Source organism: Hakea prostrata, chromosome 7 (assembly GCF_041222555.1).
Source record: "Hakea prostrata isolate BN-2017 chromosome 7, UWA_Hpros_2, whole genome shotgun sequence".
Classification (NCBI taxonomy): domain Eukaryota; kingdom Viridiplantae; phylum Streptophyta; class Magnoliopsida; order Proteales; family Proteaceae; genus Hakea; species Hakea prostrata.
The window spans coordinates 49,302,232-49,321,825 of record NC_142606.1 but is presented as its reverse complement, the minus strand read 5'-3'; positions in this window follow the sequence as shown (position 1 = coordinate 49,321,825).

The following is a 19,594-nucleotide window of genomic DNA, read 5'->3' as shown; positions in this document are numbered from 1 at the left end:
AATCAAAGCAATGAAATGCGAACAATCCTAATGGGAGCATAACATAGCAAGAGTGGGGTGATAATCATGGAATTGAAAGAGGGAAACTCATGGTTAAGTGTTTGCAAGGTTGCAGCACTTCAACCATGGTCTCAAGAGTGGAAATTAATAGGAGATTGAGTAGATTAGAAGAAGAAGAAGAAGAGAATCCATACCTTGAGTTGATGATTGAGGTGTAAAACTAATGATTGGAGTCAAAGATATTCACAAACACCAAGGAAAGCCCAAGAGAGTGACACTTTTCGTTCTCTGGAGTGCCAATGTTGGGGTAGACCTTCATTCACGAGTTCCAAAAAGGTAGGGTCAAAATGGGAAGTAATTTTGTGAATTTTCGAATTTCATTACTGTTGGTCGACTGGCTGGTTGATTGGCCAGTCGACCAAGTAGTCGACCAAGGCATGAATAGAAACTTCAAACAGGGATTCGGAGGGCTATACGGGGTCAAATTGAGTGGATTTTTCTCCTACAAGTCAATCAAGAAGTCTAGTTTCCAGAAATACGGATTCAGCACGGGAGTTCATTAGGTGCTTCAACTAATTCAATCTTCTTCGATGCGCATACAGGATTGGCCAAACATAGTTCAACAACTTCGGACAGGGATTCAGAAGGCTATACAAGGTCAAATTGAGTGGGATTTTCTTCTACAAGTCCATCAAGAAGTCTAGTTTCGGAGAGTACCTTTAGATCGAGTACAAGAGTTCATTAGGTCCACCAAATAAGCTCACCTTCTTCAGGCTGCAGTTTCAAAACTAACACTGACAATGCTCTCAAGTGAGGGGCATCATCGACAATGTCCAAGGGCTTGGGCTCCGACACCAAATCATTAATCAAAAGGGTCCACAAGTCTATATTTCCCCCACTTTGGGTCAAACACCATGTCTTCCATAAAGAGGGCCCACAAGGACAACTTCCATCATTTCGGGGCATGGATCTACACTAAGGGAAAGATCGGACATGATTTCCTAAGGCTCTCAAGGTAATAACACTGAAATCAAGGTCCAACTTCAGGGTCTATCATCAAACAAGCCTTTCTTCACCCAAAACAAATAGGGTGCCCCGGGCTAGGTTTGGGCTGGATTTCACAATAAGGATCAGAGATTAGGTCATTACAGTAGTGTAAGACCTTCCTCACAATCTAAACAAAGAGTAAAAACAGTAGAGAGAATAGATCGAGAGAGAATAGATGCGAAACCTAACCTTGTAGAAGAAGATTCAATGGAGAAACTCCTACAGATGCTTGGGGATCTTCCTTGGATTTGAAGAGAGAGATTTAGGGCTCTTCTCACGTTCTCCAATAGTTTAGAGGCGAAGTGGTACGAATTAGATCGAAGTTTGTATATATAAGGCGCCAAAAACCTAATTTTTCCAAAAGGTGATAATTCTGCCCTGAGGGAAGCTTTGGTCACTTGGCTTGGTCGCCTGGGGTGACCAAAGCAATTGACCAAGCAATGTCAAAAGGTAAAAATCAGATTTTTGGTATCCAATAGCCTCAAGCTTCACCAGGGTCCTTTACCAACTTAAGAAAGGGTCTTACCTGACTTTATAGGACCTTCCAAAGGTGTCATCACTATATTCTTGGTCCGCCTTTCCAGTTAAACATCATTCAAGTCACATCATCTTCCAAACTCACTCAAGGTTTCCATACTGGGAACTTCATCATTTACAACCATGGGTTCTAGGTCAGACCTAATTGGTTCAAACTTGGATGGCCCATAATTGTCTTCTTCCTTTACTTCGGGTCTTCAGATCTAAACTGTGGATTTTTGGATTAGGGCTAGGTGGGATTTCACATCTTATGTGAAATCCCTCACAAACCCTAATCCAAAAATCTATGTTGTAGGTGTGAAATCCCCGGGATTTCTACCCCTTTAACCCATGGTTTCAAGACCAAGAACCCGGGCCTTGAGTCGATGACAATTGTGGACCATTCAAGTCAAGCCCGAAGGATTGGAAATGGAACCAATATTGGTGGATGACCCTTGTGATGACTCAACAATTCTCCTAGAGTTCAAGTGAAGAGAGAATATTAATCATGATGGTGTAAAAAGGGTGATTTTGGAATGTTCGTAGATTGGCAATGGAGAATTAGATTGATGTGAATTAGGTATTAAATCTAAGATCATTGAAAGACCTTTCCAACGAGCAAAAAATCATCAAATTCAGAGTTCGGATGGGGGTCCAACCATGGGCCGAAAGGTTGGGCCGTTTGGGTGAACAAAACCCCCACCCCATTTTCTATTTAGGGGCAAAATTGAAATTTCGGGTTTTTAAGCCCTATTTATGTTTTAACTCATCCGTAAATGAAATTTTGGATGCTAGAATGAGGCGGAGGCTTTGGGAAGAGGAGAAACAAATGAGAAGAGTATTTTTCATCCAATCAAAGGTGCTCTGCGACTCATATCATTGCGAAAATATTAGGAAATGTTAGTTTTATTTAATACTTCTCTTATACATGGTTGTAGGAGTAATTTCTTTTCTCTTCATTTGGGAGATCTTGAAAAGGAAGGTTATTAGGTATCTTGGATGATCTCCTTTTCTTGTATTAATGTTCCCTTGTGTTTGGGAGTAATGGTTTGTCCCTTTGCAAAAGATTTTGGAATTTGACTCCCCGGGGGTCACCCACGGGTGATTTAGGAGAGCCAAATTTGGGACTTTTTGAGTTGGGTCAAATTTGATCAAATTGAAGGTACCCGTAGGATCCTTTTACTGCCAATTAACTTCTCCCAAAGTCTTGTTTCGTTATAGACTTCGAATTGGTGGCAAATTAGAGACCATTCACTAGTGAGGTTGAGAACTAACCTTTTTAAACTAATGGTCAGGATTCTGTTCTCGTGGGAAGATTTTGTGATATCCTTTGAAACCAAAGTTGACTCTAATTTGTGATAATTATTCTTTTGCATGAATAGGTTAATACATCTTTAATCACTAATTTGTGGGAGTGGATTATTGGATTTTGAGAAAAGAATCAAGTGGAAGGTGATGAATATACTTAACCTTATATTACATGTATAATGATGTTAGTTAATTTTCATTATTTATATCTTGAATTGCTTTAGTATTATCTTGTGGTTATGTATGTGATTGTTGAAAGTAAAGAAATAGATTTGCTTCTAATTGTTAATATTCATTAAATGGTGATATGAGAATGTATGAGATAGATGAGATTGAATGGATTGAGTTTTTCTTTTACTTAAATTATTGTTATAAAAATATATGGATGACATTGAATTAAATTTCTCATTCTATTTCATGTTGCAAACTAGGGTTGTGGGTTCACTCATTGCCCTAGTGACATTATGTGATTTCTTAGATTGTGATTAGGAATGGGGAATGCCATTTTGACATTTCTGCCATAGGATACCAAAGGAGGTGGTATGGGACGCATTCCTATGGTGCCCTTGGTACTTCCCTAATTACTGATTGACATACCTAGGGCATGTCTAGAAATGTTGGGTTAGGTGACCTCATGAGTACTATTACCCTTTCGGCAGGGGTATTGAAGCCGGTTAACCAGTGATGTTAGTGGCTGGGTCTTGTGTGCCAAGCAAGCCCACTATCATCATAGAGAGGTAGGGTTGCATATAATAGATAAAGGCTCATGGGCACTCAAGACCAGTGAAATGATCCGTGAGAGGACATGGAGATCATCATGTCCATTATATGTGGATGACCATTGTGTTAAGGAATGGGGTCCAACATATGCCTCCCGTTGAGGATTTCATTCATAGATGGGAAAGTATCGAACCAAAAGGGCACTAGGTATGTGGGGAGATATTGGATACTGAACCAAGTTGGTTGGTGCCATAGGGGAAGTATCTATACCGCATGTAGTATGAGACCGTATGAATTTACATTGGGACTAGGATTATCCTTGACACGCGTCAGATCTTATACCAATTGTGATGTGAGAGAGTGGTGACCTAATCCCCAACCATGGCTTGACAGGATTGTACACAACAACCGCGGGGAACCCAGCAAACATGCTTGAGTTCCATGAGGGAAGAGTGATGAGATCACCCAAAGAAGACTGGTGTGTGACTTAATGCGTGTCTACCATAGGGATTTCATGATAGAGTTAGGGGCATAATCATTCATATATTATATCATTGCCATTAATTACATTAAATGATATTCATGCTATATGTGTGGTGTGGAATCTTGTGAATGAATGCATGATATGATGTTGAGTTGACCTCACTGAGTTCTTTTGAACTCATTCTTTTTATATGTCTTTTTCTATTAGATTATACTGTAGGTTATGAGGACTTCTCCCAAATGGAGGATTCATTGCTGACATATTTTCTTGAAGGAGTGACCGAAGAAGAAGTGGATGCACATGGAGCTTCATGCTAGTGTCAAGACTATTCTTTTGGGTTGGATTCCATTAGAGAACTAGTTTAGTTTATTTTTCTGCTGTGAATAAAACTACCCTCTTTTCTTTTCAAAACTCTGATGTTATACTTTTATTTTGAAGTAATGGATGATTGTAACCATTATTTCAGTTTTGATAACTTTCTATGAGAAACTTGATTTATTCTTGTCCATTTAATTATACTATATCATGTTTTGTATGGATTTGTCACTGAACCTAGATCTGGCCGTGTATCACCCCGACGGATATTCGGGTATGACCGGATCCAGCTAGGTGGGGTGCGATAGTAGGTCCGAAGACCCAAAGACAAGGTAGAAGACAAATGTGGGCCATTCCTTTGGAACTCATTCGATCTAATCTAGAACCAATGGAGGTTGATGATGAAGACCTTATTATGGAAACACTGACTGACTTTGGAAGAAGATGTAATCTGAATGATGATGGACTTGGGAGATGGACCATGAGTGCAGTGTTGACACCTTTGGAAGGGCCTACAAAGTCAGGTAAGACCCTCTTTTAAGTTGCAAAAGGACCCAAATGTAGCTTGAGGCTTTCGGAGACCAAAGATCTGTTTTGACCTTCTGGCATTGCTTGGTTGATTGCCTTGGTCGCCCCAAGCAACCAAGGCTTCCCTCATGACAGAATTGGGTATTTTTGGAAATTTAGGTTTTCGGAGCTCTATATATACAAACTTAGGTCTAAATGTAATATTCAGCCCTATTCTAACCTTGACCCTGACCCGGATCCACTGTTGTATTCAGGTCCGAGGACCCAAAGCGGTGGAAGAAGAGATTTATGGACCATCCTGATTGATTATCATGATTTGGAGACCGAGCCCATGGACATTGACAATGATACCCCTTGCTTAAATGCATTGTCAGTGTTTAAGGAAAGTCTGCGCATTGGAGAAGATTAATATGGTTGATGTACCAAATGACCTCCTGTGCACAATCCGAAGGTATTCCCCGAAACTAGAGTTCTTGATTGAATTGTGGAAGAAAACCTCACCCAATTTGACCTTGTATAGCCTTTCAAATCCCTACTTGAAGTTGTTGTTCTAAACCTGAGTTTTCTGCTGAAAACATTTTGGTCGATACCATCGACCAAGGACCATCTACCAAAATGTCCCAGTCTGCCAAGTTAATGATTCCATGGAATATTCCTTTTCTATTTAATATGACCTCGAGCCTTGAGCCTTTTGCAATCATTTTTCTCACCTGGGAACGTGGGGAGAGCTTCCCAAAGCAGCTCCTTGGTTAGTGTGAAGGGTATCTCATCAAAGACACTTAGTTTATCATTGATTCTTGCCTCCATCTTCCACACTAAGGTATGACTCTTCATTCCACTCTCTACCCTACCAATTCCTACTCTTTTCTATTGTCATCTTGCTGATGGGACATTTGGAATGGTGCTGCAACCTTGCAACCACCACTCCAAGTGCCTACTCATGCTCAATCCATGATTCCCTTAGCCATTCATTGATGCTAATGCTTATATCTCATGCCTAGCATATGTATTCCATGATTTACCTATTAACATCATACCATTTGATATCAAACTAAGCTATAGAGTGTATTATGTTCATGTTTAACATTGCCATATGATTCCAATTGAATTTCTATTAGTTCCTCTAGCTATTGCATGCTATTTCTCATCAATGCAATCAATTCCAACTCATGCCATGATGTTTATCACTTGAACTTGATAGCTCAAATTGGGGCTTTTTAATTAGACCATTGGATTGGGTTAATTCCTTGATTTATAGTGTCCTACTACTGTTGTTAAGTATGCCTCCAAGTTTCAGATTGATCCGAACACCGGAAGACTCATTTCGGACCAAAATCCCCAAAATCCACTATTCTGCTCGAGGACTATTTTGGTCGATCATTTTGGTCAATACCATCGACCAAAGTTGTTGCTGACAGCAACCTTGGTCAGTTTTGACTCAAATGACATCCGATCTTCCCGACTTCTTTTCTAACTTATTATTGATGTTTGTTTAGGGCCTTAACACTTCTATTGGACTATTCTTGGTATTCTCAATTCATCATCAACTTATCCAAGGTAAGGATGGTTATATCCATAAACATATAAGTCATCAAATATTGAACTATGCTTTATTCAAAGAATGAAATCCCTAAATTTCTTTCAATCATTATGATACTGTTACATATGTGTTAGAACAGTAACATTTAAATCTTTATACATTTGTTGTGTTACTCTATCATTTTGATTTACTTATGTTTATAATGATTCGTTTCAATATCATGATTTGAGTACTATTATGAATATGCATTGGATGCATGAGAAATGATGAGATTTGATGTGTGATTGCTTACGTATGACTTGGGATTGGAGGGTGTCCTACTGACACTTCTGTCCTTGGGCATCGGAGGGAATAGTATGGGATGTTCTCCGATGGTGCCTATCGACACTCTCCCGAGTTATTGGATGACATACATAGGAGTGTCTAGTTGTGTGGCTAGGTTCATCCTTGTCGTGTCAGACCCGAATCGGAAGGGCATTGAGACCAAACAACCCGTGGTAATGTATGGTTGGATGGGCGCTCTAGGCCGGTAGCCAATCCGGTAGGGGACATAAACCATGCTACGGATACCTGAAAGGGGCCATTTATTGGTAGAGTTGCATATGGATAGACTTGGGCTCACGGGCGCTCAAGACCGGTAACCAATCCGTGAGAGGACGTGAGAGCTTCCCGTTTACTATATGTGGATGATCAATAGGGTTGATGAGTCCGAAATCCGGGATTTCGCTGACTCTAGTGTGAAGGATACCGGAAAGGATCGCCGGGGGCGAGGAATGGACTTATCTGAATCTGACTTGACCGACTGAGTAGATGACTTGCATTGGGCTAGGCTTTACTGTGACATGCGCCAGTACTTGACCAAATGGTGATGTGAGAGAGCGGTGACCGATCCCCTTACCATGGTTTTTGATGACTTTACCGATCTTCCCCGGGCATTCCCAAGATATGGAAATGGGAGAGTGACTAACGACCCAGAGAAGTACGGTGCTATGACTTAAAGCATGTCTACCTTAAAGACCAGCATTCATAGAGTTAGGCTCATATTTGCATCATATGTTCCATATCACATTGCATTATTATATGTTCTGAATGTGTATGATTTCTGATTATGGAATAACTTCCTTGCTGAGTTCTTCGAACTCATTCCTTTTGTGCAAATGTTTTAGATTACATTCCAAGTACTGAAGATTACGATGGCACCTCCTATGAGGTGGACTATGATTCCACATACTACCCAGAGGTAGTGGCGTCGGTGAGGATCCGTATATTGGAGCCGAGGAGGATTATTATTCGCACCAGGGTTAGCCCCACAGTTGTGCGGGAGCGGCAGCTCTGGGTTTACTTCATCCGTACTGTTGAGGAGACTACCATTAGTATAGAAGAAACCCTAGCATAGTGCCCCATTCCCCTGGTGTATTTGTGGAACCTTGGATTTTGTAATTAACTTGTCTTTGAATTATTCCGGTGATACTTGGATACGTAACTAACTTGATTTAATACTTTTCCGCTGCTCTGAGAGGGTGACTACCATACCTTCTCACCCTCTATGATTTTGATCATACCTTATTTATTATCTATGTTCCGCACTCTGATTTAGTTAATCTTGTCTTATTCATGATACTTGATATTAGTTGTTTTTACCATTGATTATTACTGTTCATGATTGTGTTACCGTGTATGTGGGAGGCATGGACCTCAGATCATTGATCCTTGGATTGTGGATCACATCCCGGGTATTCCAAATGGGGTACCGGCTGGGTGGATGTGACACTAATTCTTTCCACTTTGCCTCTAAGCTATTGGAGAACGGGAGAAGAACCCTAGAGCTATCTCTTCAAGGCCAAGGAAGATCCCCAAGCATCCATGAGAGATTCCGCCGTCGAATCTTCTTCTACAAGGTTAGTATTTGATCTCATTCTCTCTAGATCTTTCTCTCTTCTATTTCTACCTAATTTTGTGATTGTGAAGAAGGTCTTATGCTACTATAATGACCTGCTTCTTCATCTTCACAGTCTTAAAGTGAATCCCCATTCACTCTATTCCTTCCATGTGAAAAACGGTATGATTTCGGTGTTTAACCTAACATGATGACCATGATCTTCTCTTACTTGAGTTAATTGATTTCTAAATCTATGTTAGATCTACTCTTGTTGTTGTTTTTTTCTTTCTTTTTTTTATCATGATCTACTAATTTCTTATCTCTAGAGTGAATTCCCATTCACTCTAGTTTATCCGTGAGGATCAGCGGATTAGGCCTTTTATGCGAATTGTTAGATCTTCATTCTGATGACCATGTTTGATGCTTATATCATAATAGATAGTCTCCATATGCTATTTCAGAATTTTTCCTATTAATTTTTGAGTGATTGGAACCCAAACAAGGAGTTTCCGATCAAAACTTAGGTTTTATGTCCGTACATAGTATGCGTGTCAAGGTTATACCTAGCCTAATGCATAGTCCTTTACTGAGTCACACCAACTTTGGAGTCGGATACCTCCCTTCTGAGTACTAAACAATCTATTCCAATATGATAGCCTCCCTTCCATGCCTAAGTAGTCTATTCTGGTACCTCCCTCCCTAGAGTCATCATATAGTATGGCTCCAACCAACTTGGACTACGGACTCTGAACCCTATTGGTCATCCACATATAATAAATGGGAAGCTCTCGTGTCGTCTCACTGGTTGGCTACCGGTCTTAAGCTCTCATGAGCCTAGGCTTATTATGTGTGACCCTCCCCACAATGTGATTGTGTCCTGTTACGTTGGTTACCGGTCTTAAGCGCCCACAATCCCCATTGTTGCCATGGGTCACTCGACCCTAATACCCTTGCCGATGGGGTTAGATATGGTGGGGTTTCCTAGCCAAACTCATCTAGACAAGTCCTAGGTATGATATCCAGTAATTGCAGAAAGTGCCAAGGGGCACCATAGGAATGCGTCCCATACCACCTCCACTGGGTGTCCAATGACAAAACGCCAAAAGGGCATTCCCCATTCCACAACCATAATTTAGGCAATCACATCACATCATGATTCCATAAATATCATAATAAAGTCCTACTCACAATTGAATCAAACACATTCATAAAAGTATGCAACTTACATAATGAAACATATTCTAAAATTACAGAAGTATAACAGTATAGAAAAAAGTACAATTATAGTAGCTACACTTGCATGTGAGTTCGAACATATCAAAGCATGTAATCATGTTAATTGTGAGTGAATGTACTCACCTTATATCCGATTTGCTAACTCCAAAGAAAAGAGATCCAAAGTCACCAAAGAAAGCTTAAACAAACAAATATTGAACATAAGGAACAAACCATAAAGGATCGGAATCAAAATGGAGTCAAATAAGGGAAAGTTGCTATCACTAACACCTTTGGTCGCTTGGGGCTACCAAGGCAGTCGACCAAGCAGATTCTGTATGGACAAAAAACCTAAGTTTTGATCGAAAACTCCTTGTTCGAGTTTGGAACACTCCGAAATAAAAAGGAAAATTGTGAAATAGCATAAGAAAACTATCTAGCATGATCTAAGAACAAGAACAAGTTCACATAATTAATCAAAAGAATTACAAGAGCCCAAATACTCATAATGAATCAAAGAAAGAATCAAATGAAAGTAATCAAGTTCCCAAAAGAAATATTGAGTTCAGCGGAAGCAATAAAATAAACTAAATTATCTTCTTTCCAATAGACTTTTCTAAAGCTAAAGCCTTCTCCTCTAAAACAACAACATTGGGATTTCTCCAGTTCTTCTCCAAGGACTTCTCAAAGTGTATGATGATCTACCTTCTCTGACCATCAGTGGGTGCTATAAGCGCACTCTAAGCATTTGTAGGCTTCATTCACCACATCTTCTTTTCCCACTGACGTTGCCACATCTTCTTCATATAAGAAGTTGGACCCATGTAGATCTTTTCCGGTTTCTGACAACGTGCTACCATCTGTACAATAGAATATAACATACAAATAAAGGAATGAGTTCTGAAAAACTTAGTAAGGATAACAAATTTCTCATACATATGTCAACATATTCAACAATGCATATATGAAATGAATGATATGCAATAATATAAATGCTACCACGATCTAACTATGCAGGTCTCTAAAAAGTTGACATGCTTTAAGATATAACAACAACCCTCCTCTGGGTAGGTCTAGTCACTCTAATCCCTCATGGACTGGTTACCTCTATTGGGATCCCGGGTTAAGTCCTCATCAGTCATCCATGGCTGGGGTTTAAGTCAACACTCTCTTACCACGACCATTGGCATGAATACAGGTGCATGTCGTGGTTTCTAATCCAATGCAAGGTCATACTGGTAACATACTACATAAAGTCTAGATAGTTCCCCTATGGCACCAACCAACTAGCTTCCTTATCCATCCCAACCTAGGAATAAGAACCCTAACGAATTGGCTACCGTTGTTGCACTCCACTCCCTAACCCTATGGTTATCCACATATTATTGGGGCGGACGCTCTCATGACTCCTCACGACACCTTGGCCGCTCCTTGAACGTCCATAAGCCCGAACCCTAACATATGCAACCCTACCATTGTATGAACAACAGTGGACCACTGAGTCTCCGCACGGACTGGTTATCGCTATAGGATGAAACAAAGTCGCGTCAAGTTTATCACGAGTCATTCGGCTTCAATTCCCCTACCGAGAGGGTAGTAGCATGTAGGGTACCTAGCCATGCAATTCTAGACTCCCTAGGTATGTCATCCAGCAGTCATGATAGTGTTGGAGGCATCAGTGAGCATGTGTCCCATACCACAACCCTCTAATATCTCAACCAATGGATAGTCAATTGGATACCTTTCCATCACACCGTTCACCATCATAGTATATTCATTTGTTCAATATCATAAAGTGATAAAGTATATTGAAACATCACATACAACATGTATTCAATAGTATAACAATGACTTATATGACTACATCAAGTTACATGATTAATGAAAAATGTAAGAAACAACTGATTCATCATATAGCAGGTCATTGCATATAAACAAGAAAGTGTGTCCTTACCTGTACTTAAGTAGAAGCTCACTAGAATATAATCAAACCTCAATTACAAGACTTCCAGCAAACTCAGAGAACACCTAAACATAAGGTTACAAGAATATATTAAGGACATGAGTCAAATCAAAGAAAAAACAAATCTCACATAGCCACTGTGACTCCGGTCGCTTGGCAACCACCCATGTTACAGACAGTCCGTAAGATCCGAAATTCAGACTTTTGATCATCCAATTTCAATCCAATTTCGAGATGATTTAGGTCCAAATTTCAATCTTAATAAGTCTATAACAAAGGTGCAAATCAGGAACCTAAAATTAATAAGTCCAATTCAGACTTTTGATCATCCAATTTCAATCCAATTTCGAGATGATTTAGGTCAGAATTTCAATCTTAATAAGTTTATAACAAAGGTGCAAATCAGGAACCTAAAATTAATAAGTCCAATTCAGACTTTTGATCATCCAATTTCAATCCAATTTCGAGATGATTTAGGTCAGAATTTCAATCTTAATAAGTCTATAACAAAGGTGCAAATCAGTAACCTAAAATTAATACAGATCCATAACTCAATTCATCTCCCTTGATTAAATCCATCCTTTTTTCGAATGCAGGGATTCGTTTTCGGACAAGATCATCTCAAAATCATAGATAAAGAATAGAACCAATCACAATTAGGTCACCCCAACATAAAGGAGATGGATCTAATCCATTCCAAAAGTTGAGGGAAGAGAATGGAGATCACTTACCTCTTCTAGATTCATAAAATAGACGGGGAATGGATCCAAATTGCAATCCACACTTCTCTCACTTTCCAGCACTTATCTTCTGCCTCCAAACCATACACAACAGCAATCCCGAATATAATAATGAGTCAAAAGGTTGGGGTTTGTTATTTATAGAGAACAGGGGACAAATTAGGGCAATTTCCCACAAGTAGACCATGGCGGTCGCTTGGGGCAGTTGATTGGCCACCGCCCCCTTGTACTTTTCAGTACTTGGGTGCTTTGCTCAAGAGGTTGATCCCCAACTCCAACCTAACCCTAAACAACACATGGGGGAGGTCTTACCCTCACTTCAGAACATTTTCAAAAACCGTTGACTTCTACTAGGGATCCAATTTCCCAGCAAGGCAGTTCTTCATCAAGAGAATCCAGATCCATGGATTCAGGGTATGGATCATGGACTTCAATCCGGATATGCCACAACTTATTTCGGCTTGACCTTTGGGTTATCGGACTTGCAATATGGATTCCGGGTTAGAACCACGGGGGTTGTTACATCCTTCCCCCTTTAAGGAAATTTCATCCCCAAAGTTATAGCGTACCCTGAAGCCCAAAAAGATGGGGGTTGGTTTGCATCTCATCTTCTTTTTCCCAAGATGCTTCCTCAAATAATGATTCTTCCATCTAATCTTCACCAAAGGTACAGTCTGAGACCTCAACTATTTTTTCTTTTAGTCTAAAATTTTTGTTGGTTCTTCATCATACATCAAATCTGCACTCAAAACTTCAGGTTCGTGCTGGAGCAACAGCTTGCTATGCATTGCCTTAGCATAAATACATGGAATACATCATACACACAAACTAGAGATGAAGGAAGAGCCAACTTGTAAGCTATTGGTCCAACCTTCTCAGTAATCTCAAAGGGTCCAATGTATCTAGGGCTGAGCTTCCCTTTAATATTGAATCTCATGACATCCTTTATAGGCGAAACCTTCAAGAATGCACGCTCACCAACCTAAAATTCCAGATTTGACCTTCTTTTATCCACATAGGACTTCTATCGGGACTGAGTAGTTTTGATCCTTTCTTTAATCATATCCACCATAGTACCTGTGGTTTCAATTAGATCAGGGTCAAGAACACACCTTTCCCCAACTTCATCCCACTCAAACTTAATTCCCTTCCTGGTAATCTTGATCTCGGTGACTGACTTGGGTCTGTCCCAATCAGTCACAGCTTTCACCTTTGCAAGATCAACTTTAATACCATCAATAGAAACAATGTGACCCAAAAAGATAACCTTTGACAACCAAAAGTCACATTTTTTGAATTTGGCATACAGCTTCTTCTCTCTCAATTGCTGCAAGGCAAAACTTAAATGCTCAGCATGCTCTTCCTCGCTCTTTGAATATATCAAAATGTCATCGATGAATACTATAACAAATTTGTCCCAGACATCTTGAAATACTCGATTCATTAGGTCCATGAATGTTGTTGGAGCATTAGTAAGACCAAATGGCATAACTCTAAATTCATAGTGCCCATATCTAGTCCTAAATGTTGTCCTGCAGACATCACTAGAATTTACTCTCAACTGATGATAACCAAATCTTAGATCGATCTTCGAGAAAATAGTAGCACCTTTCAACTAATCAAACAAGTCATCAATCCTAGGAAGAGGATACTTATTCTTGATTGTTAACTTGTTCAATTCTCAATAGTCTATGCAATCCACATACTACCATTCTTCTTCATGAACAAAACCGGGGCTCCCTAAGGTGAAACATTGGGTTGAATAAACCCCTTGTCTAACAACTCATTCAATTGGGTTTGGAGTTCTTTCAACTCAGTTGGAGCCATTCGGTATGAAGCTTTTGAAACTGAGGCTGCTCCAGGAATTAGATCAATTGAAAACTCTAACTCCCTCTCTAGGGGTAAATCAGACAAATCATCAGGGAAATCCCTAACAACCCCAATATCAGACAACTGCTTCGCTCCTTCTGAAACATCTATAGAAGAGGAGAGAAATCCAACATTTTTAGTCCATTCTCTGACTTTTACAGTCCTCTTTCCAATTTGACAGGTGTAATAGGAATGCGACTCACAAATGAAGACGCAATGAATGAATGAGATGCGCCAGTATCGAATAGTACAAATGCAGAAGTAGATGATATTGGAATAATACCTGTCACCACATCATGATCTGTCTCAGATTCGGAACTAGTAACAATGAAAACTTTTTCAGACGAAGCATTATGAGCAGGTTTTATCATAGTAGACATCTGAGGATTAGGTTTATAAGTGCAATTATGGGAATAATGACCAGCCTTTCCACAATTAAAGCAAATCACATCCCTAATGCCAACAAGAGTTGCTGAGGTAGGAACTGCAGGTCTTTGATTACTCATCACCGGACAAGGATTAGCATACACTGGTCCAGTACCTTGACTTCCCACCACAGAACATACCAGTCCACTACTAGATCCATAGCTCGAGCCAGAGCTAAAGCTAGAACTAGCACCTCTAGGCTGAAAAGTAGATGCAGGATATGGAGAAGGCCTAGAGAATCTTCGGTTATGGTCCACCAGATTGTTTCGATTAGCTACTAATTTCTAGAGCTGATAATTCTCTCATTCATTATCCTCCACTTTCTTGGCATTCTGAACCATCTGAGCATATCCCTCAACCGGCTTAATAGCAAGATAAGTCTTCAGCAACGGCCTTAAACCCTTGAAGAATTTCTTCACCTTCTCACGATCACTCCTTGATGCTTTCGGGGCAAAGAAGAACAACTCTTCAAATTTCTGCTTGTACTCAAGGACTGTACTAGATCCTTGAATTAGAGTCATGAATTCAGGCTCCTTAGCATCTCTCACAGACTTAGGAAAATAGTTCTTGCAAAAGGCTTCTTTGAACATATCTCAGGTAAGATTCTGATGCAAAGCTTCCAAAATTGGCCGAGTAGCATTCCACCAAGCATCAGCCTCATGTTGTAGTCTCTGCTCAGCACACAAGATCTTTTGAGCTTCATTACAATGAAGGTTGCGAAAAGCTTTCTCCATCTCTCTAATCCACTTGTTAGGAAACAAGACATCCTTAGTAATTCCAGTGAAAACAGGGACTTGAAGCTTCATGAAATGTTCCATCAGCTTCGAATGAGGTCCTGGGGCAAAACCAGCAACATTGGTACCAACCGTAGCAGTACCAGCTCCAAGAGGATTACGAGCTGCTTGTGCATTATGTTGTGTAGTCGCGAAACCTTACATCATAGTATTAAACTAATTTTGCTGCTGATGCATCATGTTTCCAAGAATGTTCATCACATCCTGAATGGAGACTACAACAGGAGGGTCTGGAGGAATAGGGTTTCCCCCAGCAGGAGGGACTTCAATTCTCGAAGTTTCAGTATTCACATTTCCAGCAGGGTCTCAACATTGGCTTGATCACTACCACCACTAATCTCACCATCCTGACCATTCACTACGTGTGATTCCTTAACTAAACCATTCTACAAAATTCCAAAATTAAAAACACTGAAATGATAAGTCCGGAAAAAGATTCTTCATACCAAACATACTTCAATTCATTTCAATTATCAGTAATACAGAAGTAGTATTTAGCACAAAAATCAAAAATCACCAAAACAGAGCCAAAAATCCACAAATTTACACAATAGCAACTGAGCTAGTCGCTTGGTCAATCGACCAGTACAAGTGACCGCCTCAAGTACCACGACAAAAAATGTCTTTATATTCAGGTTTTAGGTCCCATTTCAGTTTTCACTTCACAAAACACCAAGAGAGCTCTGGGGATTTCGTTCTTGGGTCAAGAAAGATCATTTGGGGTCTCCATTGACTTCGAAACTTCTTTCCACGCCTTCTTTTCAGGCTACATAGGTAATCTTCTCTCAAAACCCTCTTTTCTATGGTTTTGATGAGAGTTTCACCAATGCACCACTTTTTCTAGGTTTTCTTTGGTGCAAAACACTAATTTTCTTCTATAGAACATGTCTAGGCATAGATCTACTGTTCACTAATAATTTTTACACTTATGGGTAACTCATAGACATATTCTAACTCTCCTTTTCTCTCTTTTTCACCCAAAAATCAGATTTTTATTTTAGATGGCTGCTCGCAAAGGTAGGAGAGTTCCTATGCGGCCAAGGTTGTGGACATGGTTGATGTAACGCCCATGATCCAGTACACCCAGACTACTTCAAATCACCAGAGGCTCAAGAGCTCTAGTTTGGTCACTTCAGTCACCACCGGGTTAAGTTGGGTCGACCTTGTGTGACTTCTGAGCTTGAGCAGTTTCAGATTGTAGAGAGATTTGCGGAGGTAGGTTGGGATAGTATGCTTTCATTGAATGATCCCGCCTACCTAAGCTTGCCAGGTTGTTCTACAGTAACCTGACCTTTCATGAGGAGCCAGTGGGGGAGAATGATACTAGGCACATCATCGAGAGTAGGGTGAAGACTACTAACATACACTTCCCTACTCGGTGTCTTGCTCATTCTTAACGTTCCCTACATTCACAGCGATCGGAGATGGTTTGAGCTGGGGGTAGAGTTTAATGATGTCATCCACTGGGAGGAGAGAGCTTTTATCTATTATGCCATATGCTACCAAGAGTGCAGCGAGGTTGAGTCAGTGACTGAGCTGCTTCCATCTTGCTAGATCATCTCTAGGATTATTGCCCGGAACTTGCTGCCTAAGGCAGGTCATCAGAGTGAGATATCCCTTATGCAGGCTTTGATGACTTACTCTGTCACATCCACCCAGCCAGTACTCCATCAGGCATAGCCGGGTATGTGATCTAGCCCCAAGGATCAAGTATCGAGCAACCATGCCTCCCACATACACGATAACACAACCATGAACTGTCACATCCCCCCAGCCGGTACCCTAACTGGCATACCCGGGAGTGTGATCCACAGCCTCGAAGATCAAGTATCGAGGAAATCATCCTCCAACATATACAATAACATAATCATAAACAGGAAATAATCAAGGTTTTAATATTATAAACAAAAGATTCAAATCAAGAAATGAATAATCAATATACTCAGAGTGCGGAAAATGATACCAGATATCCGAAGATGTCAAAAGAAGTAGAGAGAGGCGGAAACTCACTCCACAGATACAAGGGAACGTAGTATGTAAGTCTAAAAGTAATTACAACTAAAACAAAAGAAAATAAGAAAGACAGACTAAACTTGAGAGTTTTCTATCCTATAGATGACATCTTCAAAGTAGTGGACTTCGTAAATCCAACATAGATGTTCCATCTCTACATTACGTCTAATCATAGTATGCAACTTGATCACTCGAGGGATCATCAGTGTAATCTTGATTGTCGCCAACACCTTGCGTGTAGTACGCTTCGTCGACTTGCACTTCGTCGTACTGTCCGTCATAGTAGTCAGTACTTGTAGAATAGTCTAACAAAAGATTGTACAAAAAGGAATGAGTTTCGAAAGAAACTCAGTAAGGCAAGTTAACTCAGAACAACATTAATACATATATCAGAACATAACAAGATGCAATGCAGTATGAAACAAATAATGTATGTATGCATCTAAACTCTATGTATGCTGGTCTCTATTGGCAGACATGCTTTAAGTCATAGCACCGTACTTCTTTGGGTAGGTCAATCACACAACGCCTGTTGGTAGTGGGTCCTTCATCCCTCTCGGACAATCCATGGCTGGGGGTTAAGTCACCGCTCTCTCACATCACCATTGGTCTAAGTATGGTGCATGTCATAGTAAAGCCTAGCCCAATGCAAGTCATCTACTCAGTTACATGCATTCCTCCCCTCTCGGGATCCTTTTCGGTATCCTTCACACTAGAGTCAGCGTATTCGACTCTCTCAAATAAGGACTCATCAACCCTATTGGTTATCCACATATGGTAAACGGGAAGCTCTCATGTCCTCTCACGAATATAACTCACCGGTCTTGAGCGCCCATGAGCCCAAGTCTTATCATATGCAACCCTCCAATAAATGGCCCCCACAATATGATTCCCGTCCTCTCACGGACATAACTCACCGGTCTTGAGCGCCTGTGAATCACATTGCTACCACGGGTCGATCGGTCTCAATACCCTTCCGATTCGGGTTTGATATAACGGGGACATCCTAGCCAAACACTGCTAGACAGCCCTAGGTATGACAACCAATGATTCGGGAAAGTTTTGATGGGCATCTTCAGAGAACATCCCATACTATTCCCTCCGATGTCCAAGGACAGAAGCGTCAAAAGGAAACTTCCCAATCCCAAACCATACCTAGTCAAACACATCTCAGATCAGTCATGACATACACAATCAACAATTCATCATATAAAAGAGAATATAAAGTCATGATATAATCATTAAACAATATAGTAATAAGCAATTCATATAAGCTTGAATAATGAAAAGGAAACATAAGTGAAGAGCTATTGTACTTACAGTAGTATAAAATACAAGAACAGTAAACGAACTCATAGTTTCTTAAAGTAGAAACTATAGAGTATGCAATCTATGTTTTTATGAAATAACTGTCCTTAACTTGATTATCGCCGAAGATAATTCAAAGATCAAAGAGAGAGACACCAAACTTGACAAATAGACTCCTAACAAGCATAGATACAACATTAGAAAAAATACCTAAAAGATCAGAGAGCAAACGAATCAAATTGGGCGAAAAACAAAGCTACTGCCTCCTTTGGTCGAGTGCTTGGTCTACTAACCCAGTCGACCAATCAAGTCAGTACGGAAATGTTGAAACTGATTTGGTCATAACTTCTTCGTTTGAAGTCGGATTGATCAGAAATTCGAAGGGGAACTTCCTAGGATGTATTAGAATCATATGGGAAGGTAAAATCATCAAGTCATGGTCAAAATATGAGTTCTTGATTTGACCCAAGAAACTAGGGTTTCAACCTTTATGGCTCTCATGAAAAGGTTATGATCATAGGATGAAAGGGAATGATTGCTATCAAGAAAATAACAAGAAAAATCATTGAATAATCAAGTTTTGATTAACATAAATATTACCCATGGGGTTTCCCTCGCATGGGAGGTTACCAAGGGTTTCCAGAAAGATCATACAAGGTCAGGGTTTCAGGAAATTAATCAGGCTAGGGTTAAGATCATGACGGTGATCATAGATCCTAAAGAATAGAATGAGATCATGAAGGGATGGTTGCAAGAATGCAACATCTTCTTCCTGATCTCAATCAAGAACAAGATTAAAGAAAAGAAATTCATAATGTCGAAGTGATTACTAACCTTGAATTGGCAGATCAGAGATAAGAAGCTTCAGATCTGCAGAGGAATCATTCGAATCACCAGAGAGAGTTTTGGAGAGGTCTTCTCACGTTCAA